Source organism: Giraffa tippelskirchi, chromosome 2 (assembly GCF_054371585.1).
Source record: "Giraffa tippelskirchi isolate mGirTip1 chromosome 2, T2T-mGirTip1v1.2.pri, whole genome shotgun sequence".
NCBI classification, from domain to species: Eukaryota; Metazoa; Chordata; class Mammalia; order Artiodactyla; family Giraffidae; genus Giraffa; species Giraffa tippelskirchi.
The window spans coordinates 157301134-157323997 of record NC_137276.1 but is presented as its reverse complement, the minus strand read 5'-3'; the positions used below and the strand labels follow the sequence as shown (position 1 = coordinate 157323997).

Here is a 22864-nt window from a genome sequence, read left to right as displayed (position 1 = left end):
AAAGTAATGTCTCTGCTTTTTAATATGCTGTCTAGGTTGGTCATAACTTTCCTTCCAAGGAGTAAGCGTCTTTTAATTTCATGGCTGCAATCACCATTTGCAGTGATTTGGAAGCCCAGAAAAATAAAATCAGCCACTGTTTCCACTGTTTCCCCATCTATTTGCCATGAAGTGACAGGACCGGAGTAGCTCCTCTTGGCCCTCCTGAGCCCGTGCAGGTGCCGATCCTTGGACGTGATGTTGCTCCTCTTGGCCGCCGCCCCTGATTTCGGACATGGGGTAGCTCCTCTTGGACATGGAACAACAGACTGGTTCCAAATAGGAAAAGGAGTACGTCAAGGCTGTTTATTGTCACCCTGCTTATTTAACTTATATGCAGAGTACATCATGAGAAACGCTGGGATGGAAGAAGCACAAGCTGGAATCAAGATTGCCAGGAGAAACATCAGTAACCTCAGATATGCAGATGACACCACCCTTATGGCAGAAAGTGAAGAAGAACTAAAAAGCCTCTTGATGAAAGTGAGAGAGGAGAGTGAAAAAGTTAACTTAAAGTTCAACATTCAGAAAACTAAGATCATGGCATCTGGTCCCATCACTTTATGGGAAATAGATGGGGAAACAGTGGAAACAGTGTCAGACTTTATTTTGGGGGGCTCCAAAATCATTGCAGATGGTGACTGTAGCCATGAAATTAAAAGACGCTTATTCCTTGGAAGGAAAGTTATGACCAACCTAGATAGCATATTAAAAAGCAGAGACATTACTTTGCCAACAAAGGTCCGTCTTGTCAAGGCTATTGTTTTTCCAGTGGTCGTGTATGGATGTGAGAGTTGGACTGTGAAGAAAGCTGAGTGCAGAAGAATTGATGCTTTTGAACTGTGGTGTTGGAGAAGACTCTTGAGAGTCCCTTGGACTGCAAGGAGATCCAAGCAGTTCATCCTAAAGGAGATCAGTCCTGAGTGTTCACTGGAAGGACTGATGTTGAAGCTGAAACTCCAATACTTTGGCCACCTCATGTGCAGAGTTGACTCACTGGAAAAGACCTTGATGCTGGGAAGGATTGGGGGCAGGACAAGAAGGGGACGACAGAGGATGAGATGGCTGGATGGCATCACCGACTTCATGGACGTGAGTTTGGGTAAACTCTGGGAGTTGGTGATGGACAGGGAGGCCTGGTGTGCTGCGATTCATGAGGTCGCAAAGAAGTCGGACATGACTGAGCAACTGAACTGAACTGATGGGACCAGATGCCATGATCTTACTTTTCTGAATGTTGAGCTTTAAGCCAACTTTTTCACTCTCCTCTTTCACTTTAATCAAGAGGCTCTTTAGTTCTTCTTTGATTTCTGTCATAAGGGTGGTGTCATCTGCATATTCGAGGTTATTGATATTTCTCCTGGCAATCTTGATTCCAGCTTGTGCTTCCTCCAACCCAGCATTTCTCATGATGTACTCTGCATATAAGTTAAATAAGTAGGGTGACAATATACAGCCTTGATGTACTCCTTTTCCTATTTGGAACCAGTCTGTTGTTCCATGTCCAGGTCTAACTGTTGCTTCCTGACCTGCATGCAGGTTTCTCAAGAGGCAGGTGAGGTGGTCTGGTATTCCCATCTTTTTAAGAATTTTCCACAGTTTTCTGTGATCCACACAGTCAAAGGCTTTGGCATAGTCAATAAAGCAGAAATAGATATTTTTCTGAAACTCTCTTGCTTTTTCAATGATCCAGTGGATGTTGACAATTTGATCTCTGGTTCCTCTGTCTTTTCTAAATCCAGCTTGAACATCTAGAAGTTCACAGTTTACGTATTGCTGAACCCTGGCTTGGAGAATTTTGAGCATTACTTTACTAGCGTGTGAGATGAGTGCAATTGTATGGTAGTTTGTGCATTTTTTGGCATTACCTTTCTTTGGGATTGGAATGAAAACAGACCTTTTCCAGTCTGGGGGCCACTGCTGAGTTTTCCAAATTTGCTGGCATATTGAGTGCAGCACTTTCACAGCGTCATCTTTTAGTATTTGAAATAGCTTAACTGGAATTCCATCACCTTCACTAGCTTTGTTTGTAGAGATGTTTCCTAAAGCCTACTTGACTTCACATTCCAGGATGTCTGGCTCTAGATGAATGATCACACCATTGTGATTATCTGGGTCGTGAAGACCTTTTTTGTACAGTTCTTCTGTGTATTCTTGCCACCTCTTCTTAATATCTTCTGCTTCTGTTAGTTCCGTACCATTTGTGTCCTTTATTGAGCCCATCTTTGTATGAAATATTCCCTTGGTATCTCTAATTTTCTTGAAGAGATCTCTAGTCTTTCCCATTCTATTGTTTTCCTCTATATCTTTACATTGATCACTGAGGAAGGCTTTCTTATCTCTCCTTGCTATTCTTTGGAACTCTGCATTCAAATGGGTATATCTTTCCTTTTCTCTTTTGCTTTTCTTCTTTTCACAGCTATTTGTAAGGCCTCCTCAGACAGCCATTTTGCTTTTTTTGCATTTCTTCTTCTTGGGGATGGTCTTGATTCCTGTCTCCTGTACAATGTCATGAATCTCCATCCATTATAGACAGGACTAAAATCCTGAATTTTCTAATTCCCAAACCACACTTCATTCCAAGTGCCCATTCTTAGTCTCAAATAATCAGCACTTTTCTTTTCATCACAGTGGTCATTTCTACAAAGGCAGAGAAATACTGGAGATGATTCTCAAATGTTAACTATATATGTGTATAGAATTACTGGAAATTGAAAGGAAGACAAAATCAACACCTTTCTTTTTAAGAGTCCCAATGCTATATTTTAGCACACTTGAAATTGGTTCTTCCTGCCCTATCAAACAGCCACCTTGTTTTATTTCCTTACCAAAAGTGGAATTGAAGGATTCAAAGGATCTTAGAGATCATCTAGACCTACTTTCCTATTCTATAAATAAGGAAGCTGAGGTTCAAAGAGGATGCCTTACCAAAACACAAAATACTAGAATTTGAAGAAGCAACAATATCTAATCAAATGTTTTAAATTTAGAGAAAAATAATTACAAAAAGAATTACAAAAATTACTTAACTATGACAACACCTGTATTTCCCACTATTCATAACTGATAATTCTTCATATTTGCTACATTTCTTTCAAATATTTTATGCAAGAAATAAAATTATGCAAATACAATTGAAATACTTTTTACCTAACCCCTAGTCTTACTTCCCTCCTTATTAACCCAAGGACAGTAGATACTGGAAATTTGTGAATCCTTGCAATCTATTTTGTGTAATTTCACAGAGACATCATAGAGATATCAATGGATGATATATATTCCCAGCTCATGCCAGAGGTATAGGGATATTAAATAAAACCTATGCTGATTTTGTTTGATTGTATATTATTTTTCCTAGAAATATTTAGTAGAAAACTCCTGTAAGGCAAGAAAATTGTAAACTATTTCAATCTAATAGACTTGTTTAACAGGCAGGTCACAGAGGTTAAGTGACCTGCCCTAAGTGATACAATGTCACCATCCACAAGAACTCAGATGTTTTTCCCCTACAGTGGTCTCTACATTTATTTTTTCACTGGAAAACCCCACCTAATTATCCCTTTCCTCTGAGTTTAAGTCCTCTGGGTGTTTTTTCTTCATCATTTTCAGAAAGCCACATTTCTCTCCCACACCTCCATTCAGAAAAGAAACAATTCTGAAGTTGAGAAATCTCATACCAGAAACAATATTCTCTTTAACTTTGCACTTTGCTCTGAACAGCAGGGCAGCCAGGCAGACACCAGGCTCACACACCATTATGAATCTGTCAGCAATTAGAATTCTAAACCCTATTCGGGTTTTACTTGCTTCAATCAACTTGTCACTGCAGTGAGGATTATCTACTTTCTCAACATAAACATCAACAGAAGTGAATGCAATGGCTTGAGTCCTTGGCGAAGGCACCACCAGGGCGAATGTTAAATAGCACATTCTGCAGACAGGAGGGATCCGGGGCCTTAATGGGCCATAATTAGAGGGGGCAGAGCCTCCACTAGCCTTTGTGTGAGGCTTCAGAATTCCTCTCCTTAGGACAGGGAGACGTCTTGGGAGCTGCAAGGAGACTGCTGTTGTCTGCTTCTCCCCTCTCTGTCTCCTGAGCTAAAGAAAGGACCTTGGGACTCATGGCACCCAGCCCCCTTGTTTAAAGGATTAGGAAGCTGAGATCCACAGAAGGAAGGCTGTGGCCAAGGTTGAACCTGGGACAGAGCACAGCATCCTCCCAGCCCTGGGCATATCTCACTCACCACACCACCCACTTCAGGGAGAGTAGAAAGAACCTGAGTCATAAACCACATTCTTCCCTCAAATACTCTCACTTAGTGGTGCAAAATACCAAGCAATACAGTGCCAAGAATATGAGGACGGGGCCAGCCCAGGGAGCCATGGACATCTAGAGAAGAGATTTATTTATTCCACCTCAAATCCACTGAGAAGATAGAGAGTATGTAAGTACACAGTAGAAATTAATTGGATTCTTTTTAACAATTTTTCTTTTTAAATTATTATTGAAGGAACTTAGAGTTAGGTGGGTTAAGACAAAGACGATTTGTTATCTTCTACTACTACTAAGAGCTGATATTATGTATATTAATGTATTTACTCTTCATAACAACTTTGTAAAATTTGCACTATTATTTTAGCTTTTATTTTACAGATGAATAAACTGAAGCACAAATGGTTGTGTACCTTGTTCAAGGTTATGCACATGGTACTGGCAAAACTAAGGTCTGAACCTAGATCGTCTGGCTCCAGAGCCCCCACTCTCAATCACAAGAGTAAGGTGATCAACCATCCTGATTTTTCCTGGGACTGTCCCAGTTTTAGCAATCGAAGCCCCGTATCCCAGGAAACGCTTCAGTCATGGACAAACCCTGATAGTTAACCACCCTGCACATAATCATACTCTTTTTTTTGTCACAATTAAACCCAAGCCTCAGCAATTGATCCAGCTAGCCTGGTGGTCATACCCATCTTTGTGCCTTGTGAGGCTGAACTCACAGGGAAAAATTTAAATATTAATATATTCCAGGTACTATTCTGAGCAATTTTCAGGCTTTATGTTATTTAAATTCTCACAAGCACCCTAGGCGAGGTACACGGATAAGAAAACAGAGGCTCCAAGAGAATTGGACCAATTGTCTAAAATCTCAGTGTTAGCAAGTAAAAAGCCAGAATTTGAACATAGGAAAGCAGGAAGCTCTTGAGACTTCATTATAGGAAAATAGCTAAAACAAGGGAGTTTCAACATTTGAAAGTCCTACCTATTTAATGTTTATTCCCAGATGTGGGAATTCACACCAGAAAGTTAGACATGGCTCCTTGAGAATTCCCTTTCTGAGTAGTCTCTTGTGCTTCCTCCTCCTTCTGACTCAGCCATGGGATGTAGATCCACTGGTCACAAGTTAGCACCAACAAGCTCAGTGGCCTCCCCACCTCCACTCAGTGTGTTTCCCCCTCTTGATGATCTCTCCTCTGCCATACTGTGCGTGTCAAATCCTTACCCATCCTTTAAGACTAGCTCATATGTTATGTTCCCTAAAGCCTTACTTGGACCTAGTTTAAATTAATCCTTCTCTCTTCTTTCCCTTAGCCGTACTAACCCTTTTAAAAATAGGTATCCCAATCTGTCTTGCCTACAGCCACAGAATTCAAGGATGAGAGAGGGCCATGGTAGCTCTTTTTCTGTGTTGGGGAATCCACCTTGGCATTATTTTATTTCCCTTTTTACTCCTCCATAGCACCAGAGATAGCAGCTGCACACAGCCCATAATTTGATGGTCTCTTGAATGAATATATGTCTGTGCCATTTGTACACAGAGATTTGGATAATGAAAACAATATCCAGGATGTGTATGTATACCAGGGGATAATCTCTTTGACTCTTCTAGGCTAGATTTTACTTCAAAACTAAATAAAGCAAGCGATTAAGGCAATTGACTTGATGATTATAGTACATAGCTACCTCCATAAAACTTACCTAAAATATCTTTGCAAAATTACTTGATTTTAAGAATAGCGATTCAATTTTTAAATTATCTAATAGAGAAGTCCCCAACGTTTTTGGCACCAGGGACTGGTTTTGTGCAAGACAATTTTTCCATGGCCCAGAGAGTGTGCGATGTGGTGATGGTTTCAGAATGATTAAATCGCACCACATTTCTTGTGAAATTTATTTCTATTATTATTACATTAGCTTCACCTCAGATCATCAGGCATTAGATTCTGGAGGTTGGGGACCCTGGTCTAATAGAAATAAATACAGGGCAAGGAGTCAGTTCCCACTTTCTTAGTAATGATCCAAAATCACTGTGTAAACTTTGGTGTTTTTCTTTGCCCAAACTGTAGGATGATGGTAGTAGAATTACATGATTTCTAGGATCCCCTCCAGCTCTACATGCCTATTATCCAATAATTCTAATAATTAGAGCAAGTATTCCCTCCCGGGGACATTCTGTTTCCTAGAGTAGCCTTGGCATTCAGAAAATTCTGGGTGAGTAGTAGTATCAATAACCAAGTCCAGGACCAGTTGAAGCCACCTGAGGAAGAAAAGAATGTTCTGTTTGAAGGAAGGAAGCCAGAGATTCTGGAGGGACATGATGTGTGAAATGCAGGCTGGGGGTTTAATGAGTTTGAGGCGTGAAAACCCAAGCTTCAGGGCCGCATTCCCTGGCAGTGCTGAGCACGGCGTGTTTCCATGCCCTCTGTGGCTGAGTTCTATTTTAGATGTGCTCAAGCTTGAATCCTCCTAACACAGCTGTGACTGCCTGTTAACTTTTAGGCATGGTTTTCCATTCAAGCAAATGGCTCTTGGTTTTAAACTGACAGACCTGGGGAAAAGCAGCTTGAGAACAGGCTAGGAAACTGTCAGAAAATTGATCGGTGGTGAAATAGGTGTATTTATTGAGACTGAGATGTAGCCAGCTTAGTCCAGTGGAGCAGGACAGAGAGAAGATTGGTCTACGAAGGTCAGAAGCAAATGGTGTGGGAAAATTTCATAGGACAGCCTCTCCCATCTCACCAAGAAATGTTTAATTCAGTATTTGAGAGTCCCTTAAGACTTTTTAGCCATTAACGTTCCTCTCTAGCTAGGACACACCTCTTGAGACCTTAACCCATGGAAAAAATGAGAGCACAGATAAGGCGTTTTATCATGCCCCCACCCTTCTCCCTTTTGGAATCTCTTCCAGGGCCCAAAGTGCCGAGCTGTCAAGTCCTGCCCCGAATGCTTTGGTTAAGTGGATGCCCAGCCCAACTGAGGAAGCTGTGTCAGGACTGGGTTAAGCCCTCCAGCTGCTGGGAAGAGCAGAAGTGGTCACCATGGAAACAAGCACCTCATCAATCTTGTAGTGAATCACAGGATCACTGGGATACACAGGAGACTAGAGTCCCTGGCAAGACTACACCTTTTCCCCTGAGAAGAGATAACTGCATTCTTGAAAACCAAGCTGCCTTTTAAGATAAAGGAGACAGCCCAGGTTGCTTCTGCCTTCTAATTTAGGCCCAGATGCTATGTGACCTGAGACCGTGACGGCAAGAAGGTGCCCGTTTCTGTGGATTTTGCTATTTTAGCCAGTTCTATTGGATGCAACTCAATGTCAGAAGGAAAAGAGAACTCTGGGTGTTATCTATTCAAAACTCTTATTTTGTAAAGGAATATCTGAGGAGCCAGGGGATGAATTACTTGTCCAAGGCCCATATAATGGATCAGTGGGAAAACCAGGACTAGAATCAAGATTTTGCACTCCAAATTTATTACTCATACCACAATCCTCGGGTCAGAATGGATTTTATATGAAGCTAATAAAGGTTAAATTTCAAAGTACCTCCTTTAATGGGTCCCTTCTGAGGCTTTGAGAGGGGCCCTAGCAATGTATTCCCATGTCAATTTTTCTTGCTTCTTTTTTCCCACTTAATTTTCAAAAATACATTTTATTTAACTGAAACTGGCTAGGAGTGCTGTTCCTTTCCACTCTGTCTCCCCCTTCATCACTCTTCCCCTCAAGCTGGGTGTCACATTTGTGAGATATGGTTAAAAGGGAAGTTGAAACTACAACATGTGTAGGCTGGACAACACACTGCTGAATGACCAAAAAATCACAGAAGAAATTAAAAAGAAATCAAAATATGCATAGAAATGAATGAAAATGAAAACACAAAAACACAAAACCTATGGGACACTGTAAAAGCAGTGCTAGGGGGAAGATTCATAGCAATACAGGCTCACCTCAAGAAACAAGAAAAAAGTCAAATAAATAACCTAACTCTACACCTAAATCAACTAGAAAAGGAAGAAATGAAGAACCCCAGGGTTAGTAGAAGGAAAGAAATCTTAAAAATTAGAGCAGAAATAAATGCAAAAGAAACAAAAGAGACCATAGCAAAAATCAATAAAGCCAAAAGCTGGTTCTTTGAGAAGATAAATAAAATTGACAAGCCATTAGCCAGACTCATCAAGAAACAAAGGGAGAAGAATCAAATCAATAAAATTAGAAATGAAGACGGAGAGATCACAACAGACAACACAGAAATACAAAGGATCATAAGAGACCATTATCAGCAACTATATGCAAATAAAATGGACAACTTGGAAGAAATGGATAAATTCTTAGAAAAGTATGACATCCCAAAACTGAACCAGGAAGAAATAGAAAATCTCAGCAGACCCATCACAAGCACGGAAATTGAAACTGTAATCAGAAATCTTCCAGCAAACAAAAGCCCAGGACCAGATGGCTTCACAGCTGAATTCTACCAAAAATTTAGAGAAGAACTAACACCTATCCTACTCAAACTCTTCCAGAAAATTGCAGAGGAAGGTAAACTTCCAAACTCATTCTATGAGGCCACCATCACCCTAATATCAAAACCTGACAAAGATGCTACAAAAAAAGAAAACTAGAGGCCAGTATCACTGATGAACATAGATGCAAAAATCCTTAACAAAATCCTAGCAAACAGAATCCAACAACATATTAAAAAGATCATACATCATGACCACGTGGGCTTTATCCCAGGGATGCAAGGATTCTTCAATATCCACAAATCAATCAATGTAATAAACCACATAAACAAATTGAAAAATAAAAACCATATGATTATTTCAATAGATGCAGAGAAAGCCTTTGACAAAATTCAACATCCATTTATGATAAAAACCCTCCAAAAAGCAGGAATAGAAGGAACATACCTCAACATAATAAAAGCTAAATATGACAAACCCACAGCAAACATTATCCTAAATGGTGAAAAATTGAAAGCATTTCCCCTAAAATCAGGAACAAGACAAGGGTGTCCAGTCTCACCACTACTATTCAACATTGTTTTGGAAGTTTTGGCCACAGCAATCAGAGCAGAAAAAGAAATAAAAGGAATCCAGATTGGAAAAGAAGAAGTAAAACTCTCACTGTTTGCAGATGACATGATCCTCTACATAGAAAACCCTAAAGACTCCACCAGAAAATTACTAGAGCTAATCAACGAATATATTAAAGTTGCAGAATACAAAATTAACACACAGAAATCCCTTGCATTCCTACACACTAACAACGAGAAAACAGAAAGAGAAATTAAGGAAACAATTCCATTCACCATCGCAACAAAAAGAATAAAATACTTAGGAATATATCTACCTAAAGAAACAAAAGACCTATATAGAGAAAACTATAAAACACTGGTGAAAGAAATCAGAGAGGACACAAATAGATGGAGAAATATACCGTGTTCATGGATTGGAAGAATCAATATAGTGAAAATGAGTATACTACCCAAAGCAATCTATAGATTCAATGTAATCCCTATCAAGCTTCCAACGGTATTCTTCAGAGAACTAGAACAAATAATTTCACAATTTGTATGGAAATACAAAAAAACCTCGAATAGCCAAAGCAATCTTGAGAAAAAACAATGGAACTGGAGGAATCAACCTGCCTGACTTCAGGCTCTACTGCAAAGCCACAGTCATCAAGACAGTATGGTACTGGCACAAGGACAGAAATATAGATCAGTGGAACAAAATAGAAAGGCCAGAGATAAATCCACGCACCTATGGACACCTTATCTTTGACAAAGGAGGCAAGAATATACAATGGAGAAAAGACAATGTCTTTAACAAGTGGTGCTGGGAAACTGGTCAATCACTTGTAAAAGAATGAAACTAGAACACTTTCTAACACCATACACAAAAATAAACTCAAAATGGATTAAAGATCTAAACGTAAGACCAGAAACTATAAAACTCCTAGAGGAAAACATAGGCAAAACACTCTCCGACATAAACCACAGCAGGATCCTCTATGACCCACCTCCCAGAATGTTGGAAATAAAAGCAAAAATAAACAAATGGGACCAATTAAAATTAAAAGCTTTTGCACAACAAAGGAAACTATAGGCAAGGTGAAAAGACAGCCTTCAGAATAGGAGAAAATAACAGCAAACAAAGCAAGGGACAAACAATTAATCTCAAAAATATACAAGCAACTCCTGCAGCTCAATTCCAGAAAAATAAACGACCCAATCAAAAAGTGGGCCAAAGAACTAAACAGACATTTCTCCAAAGAAGACATGCAGATGGCTAACAAACACATGAAAAGATGCTCAATATCACTCATTATCAGAGAAATGCAAATCAAAACCACAGTGAGGTACCATTTCACGTCCATCAGAATGGCTGCTATCCAAAAGACTACAAGCAATAAATGCTGGAGAGGGTGTGGAGAAAAGAGAACCCGCTTACACTGTTGGTGGGAATGCAAACTACTACAGCCACTATGGAGAACAGTGTGGAGATTCCTCAAAAAACTGGAAATAGAACTTCCATATGACCCAGCAATCCCACTGCTGGGCATACACACTGAGGAAACCAGAATTGAAAGAGACGCGTGTACCCCAATGTTCATCGCAGCACTGTTTACAATAGCCAGGACATGGAAGCAGCCTAGATGCCCATCAGCTGATGAATGGATAAGGAAGCTGGGGTACATATACACAATGGAATATTACTCAGCCATTTAAAAGAATACATTCGAATCAGTTCTAATGAGGTGGATGAAACTGGAGCCTATTATACAGAGTGAAGTAAGCCAGAAAGAAAAACACCAATACAGTATACTAACACATATATATGGTATTTAGTCAATCAGTAAAGATAACCCTGTATGCGAGACATCAAAAGAGACACAGGTAAATAGAACAGTATTATGGACTCTATGGGAGAGGGCGAGGGTGGGATGATATGGGAGAATGGCATGGAAGCATGTAAGTTATCATATGTGAAATGAATCGCCAGTCCAGGTTCAATGCATGGTACAGTATGCTCCGGGCTGGTGCCCTGGGATGACCCGGAGGAATGGGATGGGGAGGGAGTTGGAAGGGGGTTCTGGAAGAGGAAAACATGTACACCCATGGTGGATTCATGTCAATGTATGGCAAATCAAATACAATATTGTAAAGTTAAAAAATAGAAATAAACTAATTAAAAAAAAAAGGGAAGTTGAGGTAGGATAGCATTCAGTTGGGGTTAAGTAGGTAGGAGGGATTCCCTAGTGGCTCAGATGGTAAAGAATCTGCGTGCAATGCAGGAGACCTGGGTTGGATCCCTGGGTCAGGAAGATCCCCTGGAGAAGGTAATGGCAACCCACTCCAGTATTCTTGCCTGGAGAATTGCCTGGACAGAGGAGCCTATCAGGCTACAGTCCATGGCGTCGCAAAAAGTCAGACATGACTGAGCAGCTAACACATTGGTAGGATAAAATTACATGGTTCCCAGTCAATTTATGAAGAATTAAGTTGCCCTTTATCTTGACTTAGGACTGGCCTCCACTTACATAACCAACTAACACCAAGATTCAAAGGAAAGGCAAAACCAAAGTTCAGCTCCTATGAAGAAACAAATGGTCCCTCAAGTGTTTGGCACAGGAAACAAGAGGGCAGTGGAGAAGAACGGTGGTTAAAATATAGAAGCCAGGGAGTAGTCTATAAAAATTTTCCCAAATCTATCTCGCATGGGGAAGAAACCTGATAGACATTTTCCATCATCAATAATTATAAAGTTGAATGAAACTTTTCAAAACCGTTAATAATAATTTTATAAAAAATACACTTCAATAAATTAAAGGAAAACTGAGGTATTTCTTCTCTTTATAGAAAGTAGTTTTTAAAATGCATTATCATAGGAAGAGGTAGTCAAATAATATGCAGTCATAATGACTATGAATGAAGTTTTGTATAGGTGTGTTAACTAACAAAGGTATTGTGTTATTTTCTGAATTTTTAATTTTGGGGAAATTTCAGGTTTATAATATCTATATTTTTAATTGAGATGTATTCTGTCATTCAAAAATATATTCATTTTTGTACCTAATTTTGCATTTATAATATTATGGTCTTTCTTTTTTTCTGAAGGTGAGCTCTTTTGTCAGGTAAGCTACATAAAACCTACCTCTGTCTCCTGCCTAAGCCACCTCTTTAATGAGTTTGCATTAATCACAGGATTGCCAAAAATGATAGGAAATATCCTAGGTAGGTTTTGTGGATCAGGAACCCATAATTACTGTACAATCATGCCAGGATAATGCTCATTGGAATTTAACAGTATAGAATAGTATTCAGAGTCATCTGCATTGTGTACATGAGCAATTCCCAACTCCAATTCATTGGGTCAGTTTCACTGCCGGTAACAGGTTTAAAGCCTTATACTACTTCACTATTACTCACCAATGTTATGTTTGTCTACAACTGTCTCCCAGGTAACCAAACCACTTAATCTCATTTCCTGTTACAAGATTCAATTCATCTTCCAAATATGCACATTTGCAAAATATATTTGTGCAGTTCAGTTCAGTTCAGTCACTCAGTCATGTCCGATTCTTTGTAACCTCGTGGACCACAGCATGCCAGGCCTCCCTGTCCATCATCAACTCCCGGAGGTTACCCAAAATCATGTCAATTGAGTTGGTGAAACCTTCCAACCATCTCATCCTCTGTTGTCCCCTTCTCCTCCCACCTTCAATCATTTCCAGCATCAGGATCTTTTCAAACGAGTCAGCAACTTCACATCAGTTGGTCAAAGTATTGGAGTTTCAGCTTCAGCATCAGTCCTTCCAATGAACACTCAGGACTGATCTCCTTTAGGATGGACTGGTTGGATCTCCTTACAGTCCAAGGGACTCTCAAGAGTCTTCTCCAACACCACAGTTCAAAAGCATCAATTCTTTGATGCTCAGCTTTCTTTATAATCCAACTTTCACATCCATACTTGACTACTGGAAAAACCATAGCTTTGACTAGACAGACCTTTGTTGGGCAAAGTAATGTCTCTGCTTTTTAATATGATATCTAGGTTGGTCATAACTTTCATTCCAAGGACTGTCTTAATTTCATGGCTGCAGTCACTATCTGCAGTGATTTTGGAGCCCACCCAAAAAATAAAGTCAGACACTGTTTCCACTGTTTCTCTGTCTATTTGCTATGAAGTGATGGGACCAGATGCCATGCTCTTAGTTTTCTGAATGTTGAGCTTTAAGCCAACTTTTTCACTCTCCTCTCTCACTTTCATCAAGAGGCTCTTTAGTTCTTTTTCACTTTCTGCCATAAGGGTGGTGTCATCTGCATATCTGAGGTTATTGATATTTCTCCCAGCAATCTTGATTCCAGTTTGTGCTTCATCCAGCCCAGCATTTTGCTTGATGTACTCTGCATATACGTTAAATGAACAGGGTGATAATATACAGCCTTGACGTACCCCTTTTCCTATTTGGAACCAGTCTGTTGTTCCATGCCCAGTTCTAACTGTTGCTTTCTGACCTGCATACAGATTTCTCAAGAGGCAGGTCAGGTGGTCTGGTATTCCCATCTATTTCAGAATTTTCCACAGTTTATTGTGATCCACACAGTCAAAGGCTTTGGCATAGTCAACAAAACAGAAATAGATGTTTTTCTGGAACTCTCTTGTTTTATCAATGATCCATTGGAGGTCGGCAATTTGATCTCTGGTTCCTCTGCCTTTTCTAAAACCAGCTTGAACATCTGGAAGTTCATGGTTCACATATTGCTGAAGCCTGGCTTGGAACATTTTGAGAATTACTTTGCTAGCATTTTAAATGAGTGCAATTGTACAGCCATTTGAAGATTCTTTGGCATTGCCCTTCTTTGGGACTGGAATGAAAACTGAACTTTTCCAGCCCTGTGGTCACTGCTGAGTTTTTCAAATTCGCTGGCATATAGAGTGTGGCACTTTCACAGCATCATCTTTTAGGATTTCAAATAGCTCAACTGGAATTCCATCATGTCCACTAGCTTTGTTCACAGTGATGCTTCCTAAAGCCCACTTGACTTTGCATTCCAGGATGTCTGGCTCTAGGTGAGTGATCACACCATTGTGACTATCTGGGTCGTGAAGATCTTTTTTGTACAGTTCTTCTGGGTATTCTTGCCACCTCTTCTTAATATCATCTGCTTCTGTTAGGTCCCTACCATTTCTGACCTTTATTGAGCCCATCTTTGCATAAAATGTTCCTTTGGTATCTCTAATTTTCTTGAAGAGATCTCTAGTCTTTCCCATTCTGTTGTTTTCCTCGACTTCTTTGCATTGATCACTGAGGAAGGCTTTCTTCTCTCTCCTTGTTATTCTTTGGAACTCTGCATTCAAATGGGTATATCTTTTCTTTTCTCTTTGCTTTTTGCTTTTCTTCTTTTCACAGCTATTTGTAAGGCCTCCTCAGACAGCCATTTTGATTTTTTGCATTTCTTTTTCTTGGGGATCGTCTTGATCCCTGTCTCCTGTACAATGTTAAGAACCTCCATTCATAATTCATCAGGCACTCTGTCTATCAGATCTAGTCCCTTAAATCTATTTCTCACTTCCACTGTATAATCATAAGGGATTTAATTTAGGTCATACCTGAATGGTCTAGCGATTTTCCTACTTTCTTCAATTTATGTCTGAATTTGGCAATAAAGAGTTCATGATCTGAGCCACAGTTAGCTCCCTGTCTTGTTTTTTCTGACTGTATAGAGCTTCTCCATCTTTGGCTGCAAAGAATAAAATCAATCTGATTTTGGTGTTGGCCATCTGGTGACGTCCATGTGTAGAGTCTTCTTTTGTGTTGTTGGAAGTGGGTGTTTTCTATGACCAGTGTGTTCTCTTGGCAAAACTCTATTAGCCTTTGCCCTGATTCATTCTGTACTCTAAGGCCATATTTGCCTGTTACTCCAGGTGTTTCTTGACTTCCTACTTTTACATTCCAGCCCCCTATAATGAAATGGACATCTTTTTTGTGTGTGAGTTCTAAAAGGTCTTGTAGGTCTTCATAGAACCATTCAACTTCAGCTTATTCAGCATTATTGGTTGGGGCGTAGGCTTGGATTACCGTGATAGTCAGTGGTTTGCCTTAGAGATGAACAGAGATCATTCTGTCGTTTTTGAGATTGCATCCAAGTACTGCATTTCAGACTCTTTTGTTGACCATGATAGTTACTCCATTTCTTCTTAGCGATTTTTGCCCACAGTAGTGGATGTAATGGTCATCTGAGTTAAATTCACCCATTCCAGTCCATTTTAGTTCGCTTATTCCTAAAATGTCAACATTCACTCTTGCCATCTCCTGTTTGGTCACTTCCAATTTGCCTTGATTATGGACCTAACATTCCAGGGATATAACATGCCTAATATTCCTTTTGCAATATTGCTCTTTACAATATCGGACCTTGCTTCCATCACCAGTCACATCCACAACTGGGTGTTGTTTTTGCTTTGGCTCCATCTCTTCATTCTCTCTGGAGTCATTTCTCCACTGATCTTCAGTAGCATATTGGGTACCTACCGACCTGGGAAGTTCATCTTTCAGTGTCTTATCTTTTTGCCTTTTCATACTGTTCATGGGGTCATCGAGGCAAGAATACTGAAGTGGTTTGCCATTCTTTTCTCCAGTGGACCACATTTTGTCAGAACTCTCCACTATGACCCCTCTGTCTTGGGTGGCCCTACACGGCATGGCTTAGTCTCATTGAGTTAGACAAGGCTGTTCCACGTGATTAGATTGGTTAGTTTTCTGTGATTGTGGTGTCAGTCTGTCTGCTCTCTGATGTCCTTTCTCAGTGCTTACCGTCTTACTGGGGTTTCTCTTACCTTGGACTTCGGGTATCTCTTCACGGCTCCTCCAGCAAAGCCCAGTCGCTGCTCCTTATCTTAGACTTGGGGTATCTCCCCACGGCCACCGCTACTGATGGTGGGATATATATGGGGAACAGGTTATTCTACCCCATTTTATGGAAGGAGAGGACTCAGTGATGGGGTGAGTTATTAATATTAAAATTACTTAATTCCATCTCTGATATGTCCACTACTTAGAGTTGCTGTGAAGAGCAAATAAAATAATGCAATAATACCTATAAAATATCCTCAGCCATACACTAGCACATGAGTGCTTGATAAATGTTAATGCTGGTTGAGTCTTTACCTAAGGATAAGCATTTGCCAACTTGGATTCATGAAGGATTCAGACGCCTAGAGGTGTTTCAACAATTCCTTGAAAGAAAATGTGGTCACAGTACACAAGCTTCAAATTTCTCTGCTCCAAAATCAACCACAGACTTTCAACCTAATGCAAGAAACCTAACCCATTACTCTTTTGCCAACTTAAGTGGTTAGAGGAATTTTACTGAGAAAGATTTGCAAAGTGATATGTCATCAGAAAACCTAATTTGACTGTAACCTTCCCTTCTTCCCAGTTGCATAACCTTGGTCAAGTCTGTCTATGTATTTCTATTTTGATTTCTTTATCTGCAAAACAGGGATATTAATAACTTACAAGCCTGTAAGAAAATCAGAAGATAATATATGGTAAATTTGGAGACATATAGACAATGAGTTATGATTTTTGCACCAGCAAAGTAAAATGGAGGATTGAAGCAAAGCAGCAGATGATTTGGTTCACATACTTCCTTCCACAAGTCCCGCCACTTCTTTCCTCAAAATTACTAAGTGCAGACAAGTGTAACACACTTAATATGATTCCAGGACAGAAATGTTTATAACCTGGATAAGATGGAAGTAAATGCATATTTGACAAAAGGTGAAAAATAGGAGTTGCTGTAGAAATCTAGTGAAAACTTATTATGTAAGTAATATATGTTATCAATAGAAAAGTGAAAATAAACAAGTAGGGAGGAAAGAGAAGTGTGAAGTATGTGAGCTATGTTGAGTCTTCTCCTAGAAGGAAGTCAATGGATAATATCAGATATTGACAAATAAATGTAGAGAGACATATTTTTCAAAGATATGATGATTACTATCAGCAGACCCAGAAAGAAAGGCTTTTAAAAGAACTTACCACTAATCTGGAAGTTGAAAGAGATGAGTTGGAAACTTTCAGTTTCCAACACAGCTCTTTTGTACTGTTTGATTCTATTTACCATTTATTTGATAAAATATGGGAGGAAAATTATTCAAAAAGGTGTGTATTCTTGCTTATCTTTGGTGACATCAATATAAGTTAAAATATCTAATATTGTTATTACCAAGTTTTTCATTTTCAGCATTATTTGTCTTTATTCCTATACCTGCATTATTCAATAGGATAGCCACCAGACACATGCGGCTGTATGAAATTTAATTCACTAAAATAAAATAATTCATTTCCTAAGTCCCACGTGCTATATTCCATGACAAAAGCCTACCTTGTTGGACAGAATAGAGTTATGGGATTTTCCATTATTGCAGAAAGTTCTATATCCTCACACTCTAAGCAATTTTATCCACACAAGGTTTCAACTACCACTTATACTGGGATGACAGCCTGATCTTTATCTCTAGCCAAAGATCTTGTCTCCTGAGCAGCGCACCTTCCCAAGTACCTGTTGACTGGACAGAAAAGTTGTCTATGTCCCATGGCTCTTCATACTCAATTTATCCAAATCTGAGCATGCTGTATTTCCCAAGGAGGTCATTTTTACTTCATATATTCCCCATCTCTCCTGGGAAAGTCTGAAAAATCACTAGAACCAGTTGGCTGGTCTCTGCTGTTTGCAACTCACTCTCCCTGAAACTGATGGCAGCCTGGGAGAAGTTCGGTTCATCTCTTCTTCCTGACACACTTCTTCTGGCCAGAGTATCTACCAGGTCATCATGTTCTGCTGATTCTAGGTGTGGCCTACACTTCTGCTAACCAAGCTCCATTCTAAAACTCAAACTCCTGACTGGTGCTCTGGGCATCACTCAGTCTTCCTTATGATTTTTTTTTTTTTTTAATCCCAGTAAAATGCTATCCCTCAACTTCTGTTACTATGACACATTCTGAATGTTGCTATGTGCTTTTGATGTAACCACAACAAAGTCTGGGAAATAAAATGATTTTTGGTAAAATCAGAATACTTTTTCTTTCTAAAGTCAGGGAAAAGGCCTAAGTTGGTCTGTTGCTCTGTAAAACCAGTCTACAAAAAGGCAGTGGTTTCCTGTAAGCTTAACAAGTGCTACTGACATGGATTGAAACCAAAATGCCTATGGGATCAGCGTCACAAAACACATTTACCAGTTACTTAGTATAGGCAAAGGTGTATGGTAGAGAAGAAATGTGGATAGCTTCAAGGAGTTTACAGTCAGGGGGAAAAATATCTCAACGGTTATCTTAAATCTAAGTCAGGTTGAGGATTTGGTAAAATGACCATCTCAACATCTGATCCAATGTTCTAGTAGGCATCTTTTGGTTTTTTACTGCAGAGGTTAGAAAGCTGACCATTATAACTCTTAGATCCCTTAAATTCTGTATAATATTAAGTTCTAATTTAATCTAGGTCTCCTACCGTTAAGAATAGAATCTTGGCCAAGTTTCTTAGCCTCTTTGCATTTTACTTTCCTCATTTCAAAATAGAAGCTGTGACCTTAATATTATATTGAGAGATTTATTTAAGGATTCATTGATACAATGAATGCAAATAAATACCTTAGCATACTAACTGGTTTCATAGACACAATAAATTCTGACAATTAATATAAAGTGGAAGACATGGAATGTCCCTTCCCAGGTCCTGCTTCAGAGTAAGTAAGGAGGAAAGGAGACAAAAAGTGTCACACTCAGTTTGCTGATGCAGGTCTAGCATATGCAATAAGACTCTGAAGCCAGCAGTTCCAGTCAAAGCTCGTGATCATCGAATTGTAGCTAAGGTGGTATGATCCTGGAACCTATTGTTGTGAGAGCCACTATCTCATGGCTAGTTCCTTGTGTATGGTAGAGATAATTCATCCCCAGGTGGGTCAATTTTGCAGTGTTGTTCTGAGAATAACTTCCACAGTCCCAGGCTGGGGTCTGTGCCTCCAGCCTTTGTAACAATATCATAAATTCTTAATCCCCTATATTAAAACTCTTTGTGTTTAAAATGGTGAAATGGTTTGTATTAAGCGAAAATGAACCCAACCTGATATATGCAAAATGGAAGAAGGCATCATTCCTTCCACTACACTAGGAAGCTGTAGTGGCTTTGTGAGGTATGAGTGACAGGAATGGACCACATCCACACTCCAGATCTGTCTCCTCAGTTATAAAGTGGAAAGTTGTCTTGAAGCAGAACGTGGAAATGGAATTCCATTTATTCTGCTCACCAGGAGGAAATTTTTCACCGTCGTCTTTTAGGACCACCGAGGAGTAGAGGCCATAACTGTCCCCTTCTAGATGATGCAGCACATCATGCAGAGCCATCTTAAATCAGACTCATATTTTCTTTCCTCTTGATTGTGGGGAATTTTCCTTGAAGCCATAGGTGTGGGTTGAGAGAGAGAGGAAAATGTAGTAGAAACAGGTACCATAGTTCTCTGAGCCACCTACTTGCACAAATGCTTGGCCCTCTAAACCTACTTGAGCCTTGTCAGGGATATATCACCTTCAATTGATAGTAGACTGCTATTGTGCTTGCCTGAATTTAAGACTTGGTGAGAGTCAGACCACATCCGGCTCATTATGTGCAGCTTAGGCTGCATTGCAACTTGGTGGTGTATGGTCAAGTGCTCAGTCTCTATTAGGGCCCAGTGGCAATCTGAAAGGAAAACTGCTATCTAAAAGAATGGGTTCTCTTTGCTTAACATCCTAAGGTCTATCAAGTGATCCATCTGGAGGGGCTGACCAAAGATTCCCTGCAGCATCTCTACCTGCCACAGATATTTTAAGAACCATTGGATCTACTGGGGATGTAGCCCAAGAGACAAGGTAGCTTTCACAGCAGGCTGGACCAATTGCAGGTATCTTTTCTTTTCTGTCCCCTACTCAAAAGGCAAATTTTTGAATTACTTGGTCAAGAAGTTCAAATCGCAGACTCAAATGAGGCATGTGTTGCCTTCAAAATCTGAAGAAAGATTTGAAGAAAGCAGGGAAAACCACTAGGCCATTCAGGTAAGACCTAAATCAAATCCCTTACAATTATAGTGGAAGTGGCAAATAGATTCAAGGGATTAGATCTAAAGACAATGCCCCTGAAAAACTATGGACAGAGGCTCATAACACTGTACAGGAGCTGGTGATCAAAACCATCCCCAAGAAAAAGAAATGCAAAAGGCAAACTGGTTGTCTGAGGAGGTCTTACAAATAGCTGAGAAAAGAAGAGAAGTGAAAGGAAAAAGAAAAAAGGAAAGATATACCCATCCGAATGCAGAGTTCCAAAGAATAGCAAGGGAAGATAAGAAAGCTTTCCTAAGTGAACAATGCAAAAAATAGAAGAAAACAATAGAATGGGAAAGACTAGAGATCTCTTCAAGAAAATCAGAGATACCAAGTGAACATTTCATGCAAAAATGGGCACAATAAAGAATAGAAACAGTATAGACCTAACAGAAGCAGAAGATATTAAGAAGAGGTGGCAAGAATACACAGAAGACCCATACAAGAAAAAGCTTAATGACTCAGATAATCATGATGGTATGATCACTCATCTAGAGCCAGACATCCTGGAATGCGAAATCAAGTGGGCCTTAGGAAGCATCACTTCAAACAAAGTTAGTAGAGGTGATGGATTTCCAGCTGAGCTATTTCAAATCCTAAAAGATGGGGCTGTGAAAGTGCTGCACTCAATATGCCAGCAAATTTGAAAAACTCAGCAGTGACTACAGGACTGGAAAAGATCAGTTTTCATTTCAGTCCCAAAGAAGGGCAATGCTGAAGAATGTTCAAACTGCTGCACAACTGCACTCATTTCAAATGCTAGCAAAGTAATGCTCAAAATTCTCCAAGCTAGGCTTCAAGCATGTGAGCTGAGAAATCCCAGATGTTAAAGCTGGATTTAGAAAAGACAGAGGAACAAGAGATCAAGTTGCCAACATCCGTTGGATCATAGAAAAAGCAAGATAATTCCAGACAAACATCTACTTCTGTTTCATTGACTATGCCAAAGCCTTTGATTGTGTGGGTCACAATAAACTGTAGAAAATTCTTAAAGAGATGTGAAAATTAGACCACCCTACCTGTCTCCTGCAAAACCTGTATGCACTCAGAAGCAACAGTTAGAACTGGACATGGAACAACAGACTGGTTCAAAATTGGGACAGAAGTACTTCAAGGCTGTATACTGTCACCCTGCTTATTTAACTTGCATGCAGAGTACATCATGTGAAATTCTGGGTTGGAAGAAGCACAAGTGGGAATCAAGATTGCCAGGAGAAATATCAATAACCTCAGATATGCAGATGATACCACCCTTATGGCAGAAAGCAAAGAGGAACTAAAGAGCCTCTTGATGAAGGTGAGAGGAAAGTGAAAAACTTGGCTTAAAACTCGACATTCAAAAAACTGAGATTGTGGCATCCAGTCCCATCACTTCATGGGAAATAGATGGGGAAACAGTGGAAGCAGTGACAGACTTTATCTTTTGGGTGGGCTCCAAAATCACTGCAGATGGTGACTGCAGCCATAAAATTAAAAGACGCTTGCTCCTTTGAAGAAAAGCTATGACAAACCTAGACAGTGTATTAAAAAGCAGAGACATTACTTTGCCAACAAAGGTCCATCTAGTCAAGGCTATGGTTTTTCCAGTAGTCATGTATGGATGTGAGAGTTGGACTATAAAGAAAGCTGAGTGCAGAAAAATTGATGCTTTTGAACTGTGATGTTGGAGGAGAATCTTGAGAGTCCCTTGGACTGCAAGGAGATCAAAGCAGTCAATCCTAAAGGAAATCAGTCCTGAATATTCATTGGAAGGACTGATGCTGAAACTGAAGCTCCAATACTTTGGCCACCTGATGCGAAGAGCCAACTCACTGGAAAAGACCCTGATGCTGGGAAAGATTGAAGGCAGAAGGAGAAGGGGATGACAGAGGATGAGATTTGGATGGCATCACCAACTCAATAGACAAGAGCTTGGGCAATCTCCGGGAGATGGTGAAGGACAGGGAAGCCTGCCATGCTGCAGTTCATGGGTTTGCAAAGAGTTGGACATGACTAAGTGATTTTTATTGATTAATAAGAGAGCAGAAATTTGCCATTTGCTTTTAGGAGACATATCTTGACATGTTTGAGACCACTGATACCATAGAAAGATCACCAGTATGACTTTTGGTGATATATGACTTAGAATTTGGAGAGATATTTCCATATATGTGTCACATAAGTCTTGGGATAGTTGCTACTTCCTGTTCACCTGTTTGTATCAACACATGATATCATCAGGAAAACATACCAATGTGATATCTTATAGAACAGAGAGGTGATCAAGTTTCCTGGTTACTAGAATATGACAAAGGTTTAGAGGTTGATGTGCATTGTTGAGTATATTGCTTGTCCTAAGACCTGAAAGTAAACTGCTTCTGATGAATTTTCATATCAAGTAAAAAAAAAAAAAAAAATTCCAGATC

General features: G+C 39.7%; 1 long non-coding RNA gene across 1 annotated transcript in view; it reads left to right on the top strand.

Moving 5' to 3' along the window:
* The window catches only part of LOC145524494 (uncharacterized), a 145557-nt gene extending 122702 nt beyond the window's left edge, over positions 1 to 22855 (top strand). Inside the window, exon 4 of the long non-coding RNA XR_014067578.1 lies at positions 20117 to 22855. This is a non-coding gene — a long non-coding RNA (uncharacterized LOC145524494). The remainder of the gene's footprint in view (positions 1 to 20116) is intronic.
* The last annotated feature ends 9 nt before the right edge of the window (positions 22856 to 22864 follow it).